The sequence below is a fragment of the Camellia sinensis genome, chromosome 8 (assembly GCF_055761805.1).
Source record: "Camellia sinensis isolate YWXY chromosome 8, ASM5576180v1, whole genome shotgun sequence".
NCBI lineage: Eukaryota > Viridiplantae > Streptophyta > Magnoliopsida > Ericales > Theaceae > Camellia > Camellia sinensis.
In genome coordinates this window covers 132,523,314-132,540,933 of record NC_138968.1, presented here as the reverse complement: position 1 = coordinate 132,540,933, position 17,620 = coordinate 132,523,314, and the positions used below count along the sequence as shown (strand labels likewise).

The 17,620-nt window shown below is 38.3% G+C and overlaps 2 pseudogenes across 2 annotated transcripts in view; one reads left to right on the top strand and one right to left on the bottom strand.

The window, feature by feature from the left end:
* The window catches only part of LOC145797124 (zinc finger BED domain-containing protein RICESLEEPER 2-like), a 159,720-nt pseudogene that overhangs the window by 42,215 nt on the left and 99,885 nt on the right, over window positions 1-17,620 (top strand). The gene's annotated exons all lie outside the window — the stretch shown is intronic.
* LOC145797442 (rust resistance kinase Lr10-like) lies at window positions 431-12,833 on the bottom strand (annotated as a pseudogene). Its single transcript, XR_014339001.1, has 6 exons — window positions 11,936-12,833; window positions 6,855-6,913; window positions 6,424-6,739; window positions 2,064-2,087; window positions 1,950-1,979; window positions 431-1,631 (listed from the first exon to the last, which is right to left on the bottom strand). The product of XR_014339001.1 is annotated as a rust resistance kinase Lr10-like (transcript).

Sequence of the window (17,620 nt, the reverse complement as noted above, 5' to 3'; positions counted from 1 at the left end):
TCTAGCTTACTCTTATTTTTTTTTTCAGATTCTGAAGAGTAGAGCTGCGCGGGATCTTTTTTACATGTGAGAGTGCCGAGAGTAGGACCATGATTTAAGTACTTGGATTATTGTTTTGTTAGTGGATTAAATTAGTGGACTTGGTGGACATTTTCATATGAGAACTATTATTTTTATGGATTTTGGCATTATGACAATTAAGGATTTAATTTGAGTATTTTATTTTGTGGGTTATGTGATTGGATTCTTAGCCTTGCATGCTTACTTATATGAGTGTGCGGCGTTGTCACAGAGCTTGGGGCGTGACAATTGTTTGAGCATTTTTCTGCTAAATAGTGCCAAACCAAGTTAGATTTCATTACACTGCAAAATAAATTTATTAAAATTTTACTATTTTATATGGAGGATATAAATTTATGAAACAATCATGTCTGGAAGAAGATTTACTGCCTTATTTATTATTGTGAGGATTCCGCGCCCACCCCCCCCCCCCTTCCCTTAATATAGTACATACATACTATTGCAATAGTATCATTCTAAATTATTGGAGTTAGAAAAGGGGTTCATTCAGTTATCTTCAGTTGGCATCTCTTGAGGAGTTAGGAAAGGCTTCGGAGGCATTTGCACAAGTTCAATATTTCCTTCAAGCATTTCTACAACTTTATTCATTGCAGGGCGATCATCAGGCTTCATTTGTATGCACCATAATGCTGTTATTATCATTTTTCTTATCATCTGTCTTTCTTCCTCTGTGCTCTCTCCCATTTCCACGTCCTTCCCTTCTTTAAATTGGTCATAAACCCAAGAAGGGAAGTAAATTTGGCTTGTATGATCAGCAAATGCATTCAAGTTCCTCCTTCTACCTGCCATTTCCATCAACAACATTCCGAAACTATAAACATCAACTTTGTAGGAAACACGTCCAATGTTTTTGTAGAACAATTCTGGAGCCATGTAGCCCATTGTTCCTCTTGCTGCAGTCACATACACAATGCTATTATCTGTTGGATACAATTTCGCAAGCCCAAAGTCGGAAACTTTTGGAGTGAAATTCTCGTCTAAAAGAATGTTGTGAGGCTTGATGTCGAAATGTAAAATTTGCATATCACAACCCCAATGCAAATATTCAATCCCACGGGCCACGCCAAGAGAAATCTCATACATTTGCTTGCAACTCAAGGAGATATTTCCTTCTTGGGAAAAAATGTACTTTTCAAGAGACCCATTAGGCATGAAGTCATAGACAAGAGCACGCTTAGATCCGTCAGCACAAAACCCGATTAGTTGTACCACATTGACATGATGAATTCTTCCAATGGTAGCAACTTCATTGATGAAATCTTGGCCATTAGCTTTGGGCTTATTTAATATCTTTATTGCCACAATGTGATCACTCCGAAGTTTTCCTTTGTATACACAACCAAAGCCTCCTTCCCCCAACTTGTCCTTGAAACCTTTGGTCATCATCTTAATGTTCCAATAAGAGTACCTAATAGGCATGAGGTTATTCTGACTTTGTAAGAAACCTTCAATGGTATCAAACATTGATAAATGCCTTGTCCGAAACTTATAGATTAAAAATGCGAATAAGCATAGCATCCCACATGAAGCTCTGACTCCAAGTATTTTTGCTGCCCAGGGAGATCAAAACATGAACAAATAAGAAGAAGAAGAAATCGTTTTTCTCTACCAATAGAATCGTACGTCGAATTCTTCTATCTTTTGTTATTGGATTTTGGTTCTTCATGTCTTTTAGGTTGTGTTTGATTCATAGATTTTGGGAGGGATTTGGACAGGGACAAGGGTAATAAACGTAGGTGAAATAATATTTTATTAACATTTTACCTATCTTTTCCCTTTTTATTTTCAAATCTCTTCCCAAATCAATAAAACAAAGACAGCCTTAACTTCATATTTTCGAGCGTTATAGTAAAAAGAAGAAATGTTACCTGTGATTCTTAGTGAAGGAAGGACAATATCTGAAAGAAAAAATGTACCAAAGATTCAGCGAAGTGACCAAGGCAGTTTCAAAAAAAAAAAAAGGTAAACAGAAGAGTGCTTACTGGCGGCAATCATCTCCAAGCGATCTGAATTTTTTTTGGACAAAAAAATTATGTTAGCAAACTGAAGTCATTAATCTTAAAAAAAAATAGAAAAAAAGAAAACTGAGGGGATAGTTTAAGGTATTTCTCTCTCTCTCTCTCTCTCCCTTAAAAAAAATATGAAAAATAAAAAACAAAATAAAATCTTTGAGGCTAATCCCCAGACACAATATGTTACATGACAGCCTTACATTTTTTCGCCTTTAAACATCAGTTTAGGTGCCTGTTAAATTATAGAAACAGAAAAAATAAATGTGCAGAAATAAACCACAAAAAAGCAAACAATGTACACAAACTGTGTGGATTTTTGCTGTGGCGGGTTCACACATTGAATTTGCCTGTAAACATTTATTTATGTGCTTTATTTCTGTGCACCTAGTATTCCTTTTGCAGAAAATATTTATAAATCTCTCTTTTGTAAAAAAATCTTGTTTGAAGATAACAAAGTTTTGGACTAACATTCAGTAGAATTTTGAATTTGAGTAGAAATTAGAGGTATACAAAAAAACTCGGAAAACTAACCTCTATCCGCTGGTTTTTTTTTTTCTTTTTTCGATATTATTGTTCGGTTCTATGTCTTAAAATCATGGATTCGATAGGATTGATTTGGTTCTTGATTTAGGACATGTTTAAATTGAGCCAACCCAAGTCCCAAACTTACATATATTAATAAGAGTATATTTATGCTAAGTTGTTTTCTTATAATTAGTATGAAGTAAATACTAAGGTAGATATTGCTATATCTAATCATGCCATGTCAGAGGAAAAAAAACAAACAAATCAGACTTTTTTTTTTTTTTATAACCATCGTATATTTGTATTGGAATTATGGTGAATGTTTATGGTATTTAGCTTGTATTAAAACTTGAAATAATGCTGTGCTTTCTTTTGAATTATGTTAAACTGACCCAGACTTGTTTATTGTAAACTTTTATTGTTGATTATTTATTTACTTACAAAAATATATGACTTATAATGATGGAAGATTGAAATGGAGGCTATTTTTTTCAAAAGAATAATGCTTGGGACCCCTTTTGGGGGTCACCCCCTCACCCCCCTTTGTCACGTAGCGGGTGGTGATTGGAGGAGCAGGAAAAAAAAGAAAAAGAAAAAGAAAATGTAACCAATGAGAGAGAGAGAGGGGGTCAAAGGGGGTGGGAGGAAAAGGGGGATGAATCATTGTTGTTTTCAAAAATAAATTATTCACTTATTTTTAGTGAAGTGGAATCGCGTTCCAATCCAAATTAACTCAAGTTATATTGAGTTTGTTTGTTAGTTTAGTTTGAATTTAATGAAAGATTGGTTTAGTCATAGATCCAAAAATTTTGAATTGATTCTAATAATTGGTTTGGGTATGAGTTTAGTGTGAACTCGGATAAAACCGATCCATGCACACCTAACAATTTGTGAAAATAAAAAACCAAAATGAAAAGCTCCTATTTTTCTTTTCTTATTGCTACCAAAAAAAAGATGGGCAAAATATATTGTATTTTGGTTATTGTGTCATTTTAATCGTTGTAAGTTCAATTAACTCAATTTTGATAATAAATTTATAATTTCATCTCAATTTAGTCCAACTGATTACAACAGTTAGTATTTTTTTAATGAAAAATGTGCACATAAGTAACAAGTATCATGTTTTTAGAGGCAAAAGTATAAAGTTGTTCAATTTAGTGAGTTACTCTTAACCAAATCAATGATCATTTTCTGTTAAACACACTAAGGCCACGTTTGTTTGGCGAATTAGGTTGGATGAGATTGTTAGTGAAATGATTGTTAGTGAATGGATTGTTAATGTGAGGATTGTTAGTGAAGGGATTAAGTAAAAATGTGTTTGTTTTTGATGATAGTGTGGGAGATAATTAATGATGGGATTGTTAAATTATTTTTATATAAAATAAATAAATAAATTATTTCTATATTAAAAAAATTAAAACAAATATTAAAGTAAACAAGTGTACTTGGTAAAAAAAAATGAAACTAAAAAAATAATTTTTTTATATAAAATATACTTAATCCCTCACTATTTTCCTAATTCCACCTAACATCTAGCCAAGCTAATCCCTCTATGTGAGGGTATTCATAGTCCCATGGGACTACTAGTCCCCTCCTATTTTTGTCAACCAAACATGGGCTATGTAGGACCCACGGGATTGGTAGTCCAATCCCCTCACCTATGGAGCCAAACAAACATGGCCTAATGGCCAGGGATAGACCCAAAATTTTCATATAGGGGGCAAACATATAAATACTAACAAAAATTTCAAATAGAAAATATATGAATTACAAATAACAATTTTTTACTGATATATAAAAAACAAAAATAAGATGAAAATATATATATATATATATATAAACATTTCTTTTTAGAAAAATTCTAATATAAATCCATTTAAAAAAGGTGTACCATATGCACATTTAGTTATACTATTTTTTTCTTTAGTTAAGACTAATTTTATTCTTTAGTTATACCTTATGTTGTGTTTAGTTATGACAATTTTTTTTTTTTTTTATATATTTAGTTATGACTCAAAAAATTAAAATTATGTCATTTTTTTATTATAATTATAAAATACATAGAGTGTTTTCCTTCTTTTTATCCACGTTGAGTTGCAAAAGGCAACTATAAAAAAACAATCTATTTACTAAGTGAACTATCTTGAGGTGTGCTTGACATTCTTTCACATCATTGAAAATATCTATAATAAAATCAACTTTAAAATCTTGTATAATGTCTTTATCAATGAATGTGATCCATAACTAACTGATTCCTTATTTTATTATATGGAAATAGGACTCGTAATCAATGGTAGTTTTATGAAACTAATTTTTTATTATTATTTTTTTTAATTTTATACTTTGATCCAATGTTTTATAGATTCAAAGGAACAACTAAAATTTTTAAAAAAATCTAGAGAAGATGATCATTTAAAATTTGTAAAACAAATAGTTAATGAGAACGAATCTCTATAATTTGAAGATAATTATAATTAATACTATTTTAACAATTCAATTATTTTGAAATCATAGGGGTGATCGCCCCTTTAGATCCATCATTTACACAAAATATAAATTAAGAGTCAAAATCAAACTAATTAAAAATATAGAGATTAAAATAATATAAGGGTGAATTACACTAACGGTTCCTATAGGTTGGGACTTGTGTCACTTTGGTCTCTGACCTTTCAATTGTGATACATTTGGTTTTGAATTTTGAATCTCGTTTCAAATAAGGACAATTGAAGATATTGTTGTTCCATTTCAAGGGCAAAGTCGTCAATTTGATAAAATATAAATTAGTTTGACAAAAATAATAAATGTAAATTTTTTTTTTTTAAAATTTTTGAAAATTGTTTCTACTCACCAAAGTATATAAAAATGATAAATCTTTTACATTTTTATTTTTTTATATTTTTTTATCAAATTAATTTTTAGTATGTGTTTGGATGATGATCATGTCTTGGGTGGATGTTTTATTGATATTTTATTCACAGGTATTTTTGGATGGTTATCATGCAATGAATGACTATTAAGCTTTTAATGTATAATCGATATATTTAATATATTAATGTTTTTAGTTTTGAATTTTTTGATTTAATGGATTGATTTAATAATGATATCAAAGTTATCACTATGTTTGACTTTTGAAAAAATAAAAACTAATATGAAAAAATGATTTAAAAAAATTATTTCTACCCTCTCAAAAGATAAAATTATATAAAAATAATGTATTTTTTTTTTACTAATTTAATTTTTAGTTTCCTAGAAAAAATTTCTGAAAATAGATTCTGAAAATCAAATCAAACAGAACTTTATAACAAAAAAAGTTCCAATATTATTCATCAAACTAAAGGCCATTATATTTCAAATAACATATAAGTTAACCAATACAAAATAAGATATATGACGATTTTGTCTTTCAAATGGAGCAATAATATCTTCAATTATCCTTATTTGGAATGAGATTCAAAATTCTGAGTCAAATGTATCACAATTGAAAGATTAGAGACTAAAGTGATACAAGTCCCAAACTTTAGGGGCTATTAATGTAATTCGCCCATAATATAAAGGACAAAATAGGGTAATTATTTAGTAATCCAGGAGTATAGACACGTGATACTTCATACAATTGTGATTGGTAGATAAGATGAATATGTGCGATATGTTGGGTGATTAATATAAGAATGATTAGTGTAATTTGGCTAACGAAGATTATGGACACAAAATCAATACACAACCAAACACATAAAACAATTTTAACCACATGGTTCTGTGTAAGAAGATTTATTGAGAGAAAGAAAGTGCAGAAAATCTTACGCACATAAAAAGGTCCACTTGAATCGGGAATCCCAGTAGTTGAAACAAGTGACGGTGTAATTGGTAGTAGGATCAATGGAGCAAGTTTTTCCTTCTGTGCAATTTTCACAGAGAATGCTGGCCCATGAAAGCTCAAATCCATACGCCAACTGTTCCATGAATTCACTGGAAGAGTTGTAACTTGCTGTTGTTGTTGTTGGAGACCACAAGGTAGTTGCAACTATCTCATCTATTCTGCACAGGTCTGCCACATCCGACGCTCTCAAGTTCCCGAACACAGTAAGAATAATAATGGGTGTAAGTTTAGTTTGAGAGAGAAGCTAGAGAGCAATGAATGAGAGAAGCTAGAGAGCAAAATGGTTTCTGTCTATTATATGTTGTATCTTTACAAGAGTGAACTCTCTCTTTATAGAGAGAGGAAATGACATTGGATACCAAAGGATGATTGGCAATCACCACCGAAAGAATAAAGTGAAAAGAGAAAGCATCTATATCTAAACAATTAGCAATATTATATTAACAGCCCCCCGCAAACTCAAGGAGGGAAAGCATCTACCAAGTTGAGTTTGGAAACAAGATCATTAAAGCGGCCAGGAGGATGAGCCTTAGTGAAGATATCAGCGGGTTGATCGACTGAAGCAATAGGAAGAAGATGAACAGTTCCACAAGTAACATGCTGGCGAATGAAATGACAATCAATCTCAATATGTTTGGTGCGATCATGAAAAACATCATTGTGAGCAATCTGAATGGCACTCCGATTGTCACAGTAGAGAGGGGTAGGAGTAGATGAAGAAACTCCCATATCAGCAAGGAGCCAGCGAAGCCAGAGAAGTTCCTGAGTAGTATCAGCAAGAGCTCGGTATTCAGCTTCGGTGCTAGAGCGGGCAGTGAGAGATTGTTTTTTGCTACGCCAAGCAAGAAGAGAATCCCCTAAGAAGAAGCAGAATCCCGTGGTGGAGCGTCGATCCGTAGGATCCCCAGCCCAATCAGCATCGGAAAAGGCACGTAGGTCAAGAGAGGAAGAAGCCGAGAAGTGAAGACCATGGAACAGAGTGCCTTTGATGTAGCGAAGGATGCGGAGTAGAGCAGTATAGTGGGGAGTGCGAGGAGCCGACATGTACTGACTGACAATGTGAACAGCATAGGCAATATCAGGACGAGTGACTGTGAGATAGACAAGACTGCCGACGAGCTGGCGATAAAGAGTAGCATCAGAGAGAAGAGTGCCATCAAGAGGAGTGAGACGAATCTGAGGATCAATCGGAGTAGAGGCAGTTTTGCAATCAGTAAGACCAGCACGAGCCAGAAGATCGGATGCATATTTGGCCTGGGACAGATAGGAACCAGTAGAATCATGCGATACTTCAAGGCCTAAGAAGTAGTTAAGAGTACCAAGGTCCTTCATCTCAAATTGTTGGTGGAGAAATTGTTTGAGGTGGAGAATACCAGCTGTATCATTACCAGTGATAATCATATCATCCACATACAGAAGAAGAAGAGTAGTACCATTAGAAGTAGTCCGTATAAAGAGAGCAGAGTCATAGGGACTAGAGGTGAATCCGAAGGCAAGAATGGTAGAACTGAACGTAGCAAACCAAGCACGAGGTGCTTGCTTGAGACCATAGAGAGCACGCTGTAGTTTGCAAACCTGATGAGGTGGAAAGGTGGACCCAGGTGGAGGTTGCATGTAGACCTCCTCAAGGAGATGACCATTGAGGAAAGCATTTTTGACATCCATCTGAAAGAGCCCCCAGTGGCGAGCAGTAGCAACAGCAAGTAAACTGCGAACAGATGTAAGCCGAGCAACAGGAGAGAATGTCTCCTCATAATCAATGCCATATTCTTGGTTGAAGCCCTTGGCAACAAGACGAGCTTTGTAGCGTTCAATAGAGCCATCAGAATGTGTTTTGATTTTGTAAACCCATTTGCAGCCAATTGCAGTCTTGCCAGGAGGAAGATCAACAAGATCCCAAGTATGAGCTTTATCCAAGGCATGGAGTTCATCAGTCATAGCTTGCTGCCAAAGAGGATTAGTACAAGCCTCACGATAGGAGGTAGGTTCATAAGTAGAGAAGGCAGCAGATCCAACAATATAATCACGAAGATGGATAGGAGGTTGAGTTACCCGGCGTGGTCGACCCGGAGGAGGATCGGTGAGAGGAAGAGCCGGTGGAGAAGGAGGTGTGGTGGCAAGAGGTAGACCTTCAGGTAGAGCAGGCTGGACAGGATCAGGGGTGAGCAAGGGCGTCTCGATGGAGGAGGAACCTGTATCAAAATCAACAGAGAAAAGATCGATGGAAGGATTAGTAAATAGTGCAATAGTGGAAAGTCCGGGTAAGTGAAAAGAGGATAGCGAGGAAAACATTTGGTGTTCCCAGAAAACGACATGGCGGGAGATACGAAGACGTTTAGAGAGAGGATCCCAACAGCGGAAGCCTTTATGTTCAATGCCATACCCAAGAAAACAACAAAGACGAGAGCGAGGTTCAAGCTTGGTGTGTTCATGGGATTGAAGTAGAACAAAGCAGGCAGAGCCAAAAACCCGGAGATTGGCGTACGGAGGGGGAGTGCCATGCAGACGTTCAAAGGGAGTTTGATTATGGATGACAGGTGTAGGAGCACAGTTGATAGTGTAAACAGCAGTGAGGGCAGCTTCTCCCCAAAAGTTTTCAGGGCAGGAAGAAGAGAGAAGGAGAGCGCGAGTAGTGTCAAGAATATGCCTATGTTTCCGTTCAGCGCGGCCATTTTGCTGGGATGTGCCAGCACAGGAACGATGAGGCAATGTACCATGATGCTGAAGAAAGGAAAGAAAATCTGAATCCCGATATTCCATAGCATTGTCAGAGCGAAAAATTTTGATGGTTTTGGAGAATTGGGTGTGGACCATTTGTGCAAAACGATAATAAATGTGTTTCAATTCAGACCTATGTTTCATGAGAAAAAGCCAAGTAAACCGGGAAAAATCATCAATAAAAACAACAAAATAGCGGGATCCCCCCATAGTAGTAGTAGGTGAGGGTCCCCAAATGTCCGAATGTATAAGATCAAAAGGTGCAAGAGAAACAGAAGTACTTTTATTAAATGATAAAGCAGGTTGTTTGGCAAGTTGACAGGGTATACAATCGAAATTATCGGGAATTACATGACCCAACTGTCCACTAGAAACCAAAGACCTTAAGCGATTAACAGAAATATGCCCTAAGCGACAATGCCAAAGATGAAAGGGAGATAATGAGGAAGGAGATGTAGGTGCAGCAATTTGAGGAGAGGCAGGAACATGAAGGTGAATGAGTTCATAGAGACGTCCATGCTTACGGCCGATCCCAATAGTCTGCCCTGTCTGAGGGTCCTGTACCAAACAATTAGTAGCAGAAAATGTGACAGTTAGACCAAGTTCACATAATTGACCAATGGAAATAAGGTTTAAGGTAAGAGCAGGGATATGATAAACGTGAGGTATGGATAAAGAAGAGGTGGAAACAGTACCAACATGACTAACAGACATGAGAGAACCATCAGCAGTATGTATTGAGGGAATATGAGGAGAAGAAGATAAGGAAGAAAAAATAGTAGAACTAGAGGTCATATGATTACAACAGGCAGAGTCAAAATACCAAGAAGAGTTACCTGGAATGACAGACAAAGCAGTAGGAGGAGGTGTACCAGATGGGGAGAGAAGCTGTTTGAGCATGGCCTCTACATCTGTTGGAGAAAAGCGAGGGGTAGATGGAGTAGGGGACTCAGAGAACCCGGCAGAGGTGGCAGTGTCAGTGGGATGAGACTGATTCCCGGAAGCAGCAGCAGCAGTGTGATGAGACTGAGACTGATTGCCGGAACGGTGAAAGTTTCCCCGGGAAGAGCCACCGCGAGAGGAGTGGCTATTGGAGGATGAGCGAGAGGGATTGCGAAAACAATCCTGTTGCAGATGACCAGGACCAAGTTTGTTGCAGTAGCGGCAGGATCTGACGGGGCAATGGACCAGGAGATGGGTTGAAGGAAGGCCCCGATTCTGACAGTAAAGGCAAGCAGTAGTCCGCTGGGGAAATGATGGCCGGGACGGAGGAGTGGCAAGAACAGAGTCCACATGATGAGTTTGAAGAGTACCGAGACGAGTCTCCTCGGATAGCAACTCAGAAATTGCTTGTTCAAGAGTGGGCAATGGATGGCGATGAAGCAGAGAGGCACGTACGGGCTCAAAGGATGAGGTAAGAGCCATGAGAAATTGCACCAACCTTTGCTGGTTGCGATAGATAGTAAATAAAACGGCATCTTCGGGGTCATGCCATGCTGGTTCGGAAAGAGCAAGCTGATCCCAAACAGAGTACATTTGAGAAAGGAAGTCATTAATGGACTGAGTGGATTCTTGGCGCATGCGGTGAAGTTGGTTCTGAAGTTGATATTGATGGGCAAGACCAGTAGTCTGGTATCGTTCTTTCAAAAACTCCCAGATGTCTTTCGCAGGAGTAGTTACAGAGTCAAGCTGAAAGCGGCCAAATTGAAGACTGATAGAGGTAATAGAGGTATTACGAAACCAGGTAATGATTTGGTAATTCTTACTGTCCCATTCCTCAAGTCGGTCTTCATATGTAGCAGTATGAACAGGAGTTTCAGTAGTGGCACTGTCTTTTACTGGTTTAGCCACATCCCCGGTGACAATTCGCCAGAGCTTCTTGCCTTTGAGGAAAGAGGACATAGCTTGGGCCCACAGAACATAGTTTGAACCATTTAAAATGACGGAAATGGGATGGGAGGCATCATGACGATCCATAATACTAGTTGAGTAGGGTTAAAGTAATAGAAATAGATCCGTAGGAGCAAAATTAGGTAAAACAGAGTGTACCAGTGAGTCCGGAAGGTCGAAAATAGCAAGAAAAGGTATGCTGGACAGAGATGATGTCAGCAATGATGTCAGCGGCGCACGTTAGCAGAGTGCAGGGAGGAGCACGTTAGCAGGAAGGCAACGGCGCACGTTAGCAGACAGGCGCAGGCGCGGCTCACGGTAGCTGGTTTGGCGCACGCGGGTGCACACTAGCAAAGCGGCGCACGATACGCGTATGGTAGCAGGCGCGGCGTATGGGAGCCGCGGACGTGTGGGCGCGTGTGGGCGCGTGGCGGAAGTGAGCGACAGGAGTTGGCGCGTGTGGGCGCGTGTGAGAGTGGTGGCGGTCGTGTTGACGCGCAGAGGCTAAGGGTGGCGCGTGTGGGCGCGTGTTGGCTTTTCTGAGAACGGGCTTGGTGCCGTTGGACTCAGGAGAAAATTTCGCACAGGTTGATGTGCTCTGATACCATGTAAGTTTAGTTTGAGAGAGAAGCTAGAGAGCAATGAATGAGAGAAGCTAGAGAGCAAAATGGTTTCTGTCTATTATATGTTGTATCTTTACAAGAGTGAACTCTCTCTTTATAGAGAGAGGAAATGACATTGGATACCAAAGGATGATTGGCAATCACCACCGAAAGAATAAAGTGAAAAGAGAAAGCATCTATATCTAAACAATTAGCAATATTATATTAACAATGGGTTTGCGAAGAAGAAGACTTGACTGTTTTATTAATACAACTAGTATAAGCACTGCTACTGGCGTTCATGTATAGTGGAGAATTCACTGGATTTTCACATTCCATCAACACTGCTACAGTTTCAAGACAGAGAAACTCATATGGACTATATGGACTATATGGACTATAATCACTAGATAAGTCTATAAAGGATAAAGAATAAAGAGGGAGGGAGGATCACTTTCCGTGTTGAATGCCCACATCCACGAGTCGGATTGTGTAGTTGTTGTAGTTGATTGCCTTCACGTAGTAGTATTTACTGCCAGAGAATAACTTAAGCACTGGACGATTGTTGTGGCAGGCCAGTTCATATCTCTTTTTTCCGCAATTTTCTGGATCACCTTCAAATCGAAATGGGTATCTGATGTTTTGAATGTTCCCACACGAAGAAGAATCACAGTTACCATCATATCTTCTTAAAGCATCGCAATTTACTAAAAACAGGACAAGAAGAAGAATGGAGGAAAGAAGCGAAGACATTGATGGATGATGGAAGGGAAAGGCGACGGTATCAGATCTGCCTAAGTCCAATTGCTGTGGATAATAATAAGTTCAAGGTCCACATTATGATATTATCACTGGAATGTGATTTGGGCTAGTAAAGTAAGTCGTTGCCTGAAATGTCCAAGTCTTTCATTGAAAACAAGTAATTGCAACGAAGTGGCTTAAACTTCAAAACTACACGGTTTTGTTTGATTTTTTTTTCCTGTCAAAGCGCTTTGCTGTGTATGTAGGTTTGACTTGAAGTCAAGCAAGTAATTAGCATCAACAACATTGACAGAGACCCCCTCCAATCACCACCCTCACTGCTCTACACAGAGGTGGCGGGCGATGATTGGAGGAGAAGGAAAAAAAAAAAAAAAAAAAAAAAAAGAAAAACTGGCCAATGAAAGGGAAAGGGGTCAAAGGGAGTGGGAGAGAAACGGGGTTTGAAACATTTTTCTTAGCATCAACGCGCGCGGGCGCAGAGAGAGAGAGAGAGAATTTCGTTGGAAACAATAGATACTAACCAAATAATTGCAACGAAGTGGGTTAAACTTCAAAACTACACGGTTTTATTTGATTTTTTTTTTGTCATAGCGCTTTACCGTGTACATAGGCTTGACTTGAAGTCAAGCAAGCAATTAGCATCAATACAGAGAGAGAGAGAGAGATTCATTGAAAATAATAGATACAAACCAAGTAATTACAACGAAGTGGGTTAAACTTCAAAACTATACGGTTTTGTTTGATTTTTTATTTCCCGTCACAGTGCTTTTCCGTGTACGTATGTTTGACTTGAAGTTAAGAAATTAGCATCAACATATATATATATATATAGAGAGAGAGAGAGTTTCATTAAAAACAATAGATACTAAGTAATTGCACCGAAGTGGGTTAAACTTCAAAACTACACGGTTTTGTTTGACTTTTTTTTTTCGTCACAGCGTTTTGCCGTGTACGTAGGTTTGACTTGAAATCAAGCGAGCAATTAGCATCAATACACAGCGAGAGAGAGAGAGAGAGAGTTTCATTGAAGACAATAGATACTAACCAAGTAATTGCAACGAAGTGGGTTAAACTTTAGAACTACACGGTTTTGTTTGATTGTTTTTTCGTCACAGCGCTTTGCCATGTACGTAGGTTTGACGTGAAGTCAAGCAAGCAATTAGCATTAATATATATTTTTTTTGATCAGCAAAAAAGAACCTTTATTGATGAAAAACCATACAAGAGATGAGATTACATCAAATAAAGGGAAGGAATTTGGTGAGGAACCAAACCCGAAAGGAAGAGGATCAAAACAGAACAGAAAAACTAAACAGTACAAGCACAGCACACATAGCAGTAGGAAGGCCTACTATTGCATACAAGAGCCTAAGACAAAAACAATTCAACATGCAAGCTTAACCCTTTGCCATCAGCCCAGAATTACACAGCAGATTCAACCATAGCATATTAGCAAACCTTATGTAACAACAGACTACCAGCAGACCAGCAACATAGCAAATCAGATAAACAACACCATAGCAGAACACCATATCAGAACACCAACCATGACTTATACTTTTGCAGCCAATATCAAGTCAGAATAGCTACTGTTTGTGGAATTGCTGCAACCTAACTAATCAAAACCTCAGAAGCTTGATGGCTATTGCACAAGCACACACTGATGATCCTACAAATACACAAATACACTGATGATCCTTCCTTTCTTCTAATCAATTCTGTATCAAGTAATGGTCTCTCCTCAGCTAACAAATCCAGCGAATGAGCCTCATCTTCCACACTTTTCAGTTTTAATTCAATCTTACCAAACACCTCCACATTCCACTTCTTAAGAGCTTGTTTCAGTACTTTAAACTTCATAAGACACTTGTACCTTGCCCACCCTGTCACACCAAGTTCTGACCAACTTTGTTGAACAAAGGAAATGAATTTTGGATGTAAAAACCAAGCATTAAGAAACCTGAAGGGTTTAGGACCCCAGTCCCTCTCATCCTCCATTAAGATAATAGGACAGTGATCAGACAACAATCTAGGAAGTCCCCAAAGTTTGAAGGAAAAATTTTGCACCCATTCATAATTAAGCAAAAATCTATCAATTCTGCTCCATTTCTCCCTTGCTTGAGAATTACACCACGTAAACTTCCTCCCTAACAAAGGCATATCTATCAGCTCTAATTGATCAATCATATTATTAAAATCCCTCATTCCTTTATCCTTTCTTGAGCACCCTATCCTTTCTGAAATACTCCTGATTTCATTGAAGTCTCCCCCCCAAACACCATGGCCCCAGAAAACTGGCTTTCAACCTTACTAAAGAGTCCCACGTCTCTTTCCTTTTGCCCACCTCATTAGGCCCATACACATTTATGATAACACAATCAAAACTAGAAAATAATGTACCTGATAATAGGATGAAATTTTGAGAACTACAACAAGCCTTCAATTGAAATACCTCAGGGTTCCAAATACATAAGAGTCCTCCAGCTCGACCAATCGCATTTACACCCATGAAATCAAAATGATCCCCAGGCCACATAGATCTAACCAAGTCAGAGTCCACTGGTGGCTTCTTAGTTTCTTGAAGTAACACAATATCCACTTTCCTATCTAGAAGGCTTTTCTTGATCCTCCTCCTTTTTTCAGGTCTTCCAATCCCTCTCACATTCCATGATTATATCTTCATAAGAATGAAATTTACTCTTAAATAGCTAGATATAACAGACTAGCTTTTCACTCCTTCCTTCTTCTTAGCTCACTGTTGATTTTGAGCTTCCAACTCCTCTAACTTGCTCAGCACCTCCTCTTCTTTATCTTTACATTCTAGGCCCAGTGCTTTACCAATTTGTATAGAAGCCTCTGCCTCCGATAACAATTTCCGACCTCTACTATTTCCACTTGCCATGGATAATGAAATGGTAGCTACAGTTGACTTGAAGACAGCTCATTTCCTTAAATTCAGAGATGATGCCCCCAATCTCTTGTTCACCCCGAACTTCCCCATAGTTGGCTTTTTCTGAAGCTGAGGTCTTGATACTGATCTGTCTTTTGCCTTCAGTTTCTCCTTGTTAGCTGGGCGAGAGGAAATTTGTAAAGGGTGGGCCGAATAAATAGATGGGCCTTGTGGGTTATAGTGATGAAACTGAACTTGCCTAGCAGAACTATGGGCTAAATCCTCAAATCCTTGTTGAGGATTTTTATGATGAGATTGAACCAGCCCATCAAATCTAAGGGCTGACCCAGCTAGACCACCTGCTAATTGGGCCCGATTAAGGTCCACTTCAAGATGAATACCTTGTCGATTACAATCGGACCCACTAAGACTTCTGATAAACCCCGAGGTGTATACTTCAGCGTCGACCCTACGCCTAGCACCATCATCATATTGCTCATAGCTCAACCCTACCCCTGCTGGTTGACTTACGCATGTGCCACCTTCCTCAGACCCATCCTTCATCATATCTATTTCAGCAACAGCAGAGACATCACTCAATCTTTCATCCCCGTCCAGTTCATCTGAGTTAGCAGGTAAGACACTGCTCCCCTCTCCAACCACCTCATCTCTTAAGTCTTCTTTCTTGCCCAGCTGGATGTCCACATCATCATCTTCTACCTCATGTCTACTGTTTATGTCTGTAAGTTGGTCATCTGCAAGTGCCTCTGAAATTTTCTTCCCTGCGTTCTTCCATTAAGTGGGTTAAGATGTACACTGATCAGACGTTGATTTAGAAACTATTATTTGTTCCTCACAAACCTCATTGGGTATATTGTACCTTTGCACTCCAGGTTTATGATATGGTTTATAGACTCCATACTGGACGTGGCTATCTTCACCTTACCACAATGAAGCGAATTAAGCCGAAGTGTATCCTCATCAATGGCGAGCACTGCTCCCCAAGTTTCCCCAATACTGCTAAATGTTTTAAAACTCCATAAATTCAACGGGACACCATAGCAACTAAGCCAGACATATCTTTCTTGTTCAATAACCAACCCTTGTCGCCATTCTTGGACTGAATCACACCAATCATTGAGCCAAACCTGCATTCTCTGAAGTTTGTCCTTCATATTTGCAACTGAGTTGAATGAGAGAACCACGTCTCTTCCACCCCCCCATCTGACCGTTACTTCCCCAAAGCCTCTCCTAGCGACGTCCTCCTTAAAAGTATTCATTGATGAGGATGCTTTTAATCTTACTACCACACTTTCATACAACCAACCATTACCTTCCTCATAAGCCTTAATAGTTCGGATTGCATTTGTTTGAGCTCCTCTGCCACTCACAACCTCAGCAAAAGATCTGTTCCTTTGATGGCCAACAGTATGTGTGACATTAGTAGCTATGACTTTTCTGGTCTGTGCTGCTTTGTTCAATCTGGATTGTGGACCAGACTCCTTGCCAAAATCTGCCATCTTAACTTTCAATGCTCTGTCATCACACCAAAGCCCATGTGCCTTTTGAACTGCTATGTCTGCTGCTACAGAACAGTTATATCTTACAAACCCAAAGCGAGATCTTGTCATCTTGCGTCTCTTATTTGGGATGAAAACGTCCATGACTATCCCATAATTAGAGAAAATGTTGTATAGCCCTCTGGTCCCCATGGATTTTGGAAGGTTATCCACAAAAATAGAATGTATATTTGTAACTGACTTACTGTTCCACTCACGCCGTCCGCCATGTCGACGTACCACTGGTTGCCATCCTCCACCTTCAATCCTTCTTCCATGTTGGTCCGCCATGTTAGTCCTTTTTGATGTGAGAGAACTTCCTGACTTTTTTATTAGCATTAATATATATAAATATAAATATATATATATATATATATAGAGAGAGAGAGAGAGAGAGAGAGAGAGGATGAAGATGAGGACTTGAAGTCAAGCGAGCAATTAGCATCAATATAGAAAGACAGGATGAGGATGAGGATGAGGACGAGGCATTGAATTTGGAACTCCACAAAGGAAATTAAAATTGGAAATGGCCATGATGTTCTTTGTCACGTCCCAACTCCGTGACAACGCCGCACACTCATTTAAGTGAGCATGCAAGGCTAAGAGTCCAACACATAACCAACAATATAAAATGCTCCAATTAAATCCTTAATTATCATAATGCTAAAATCTATGAAAATTGATTATTCTTATCATATGAAATT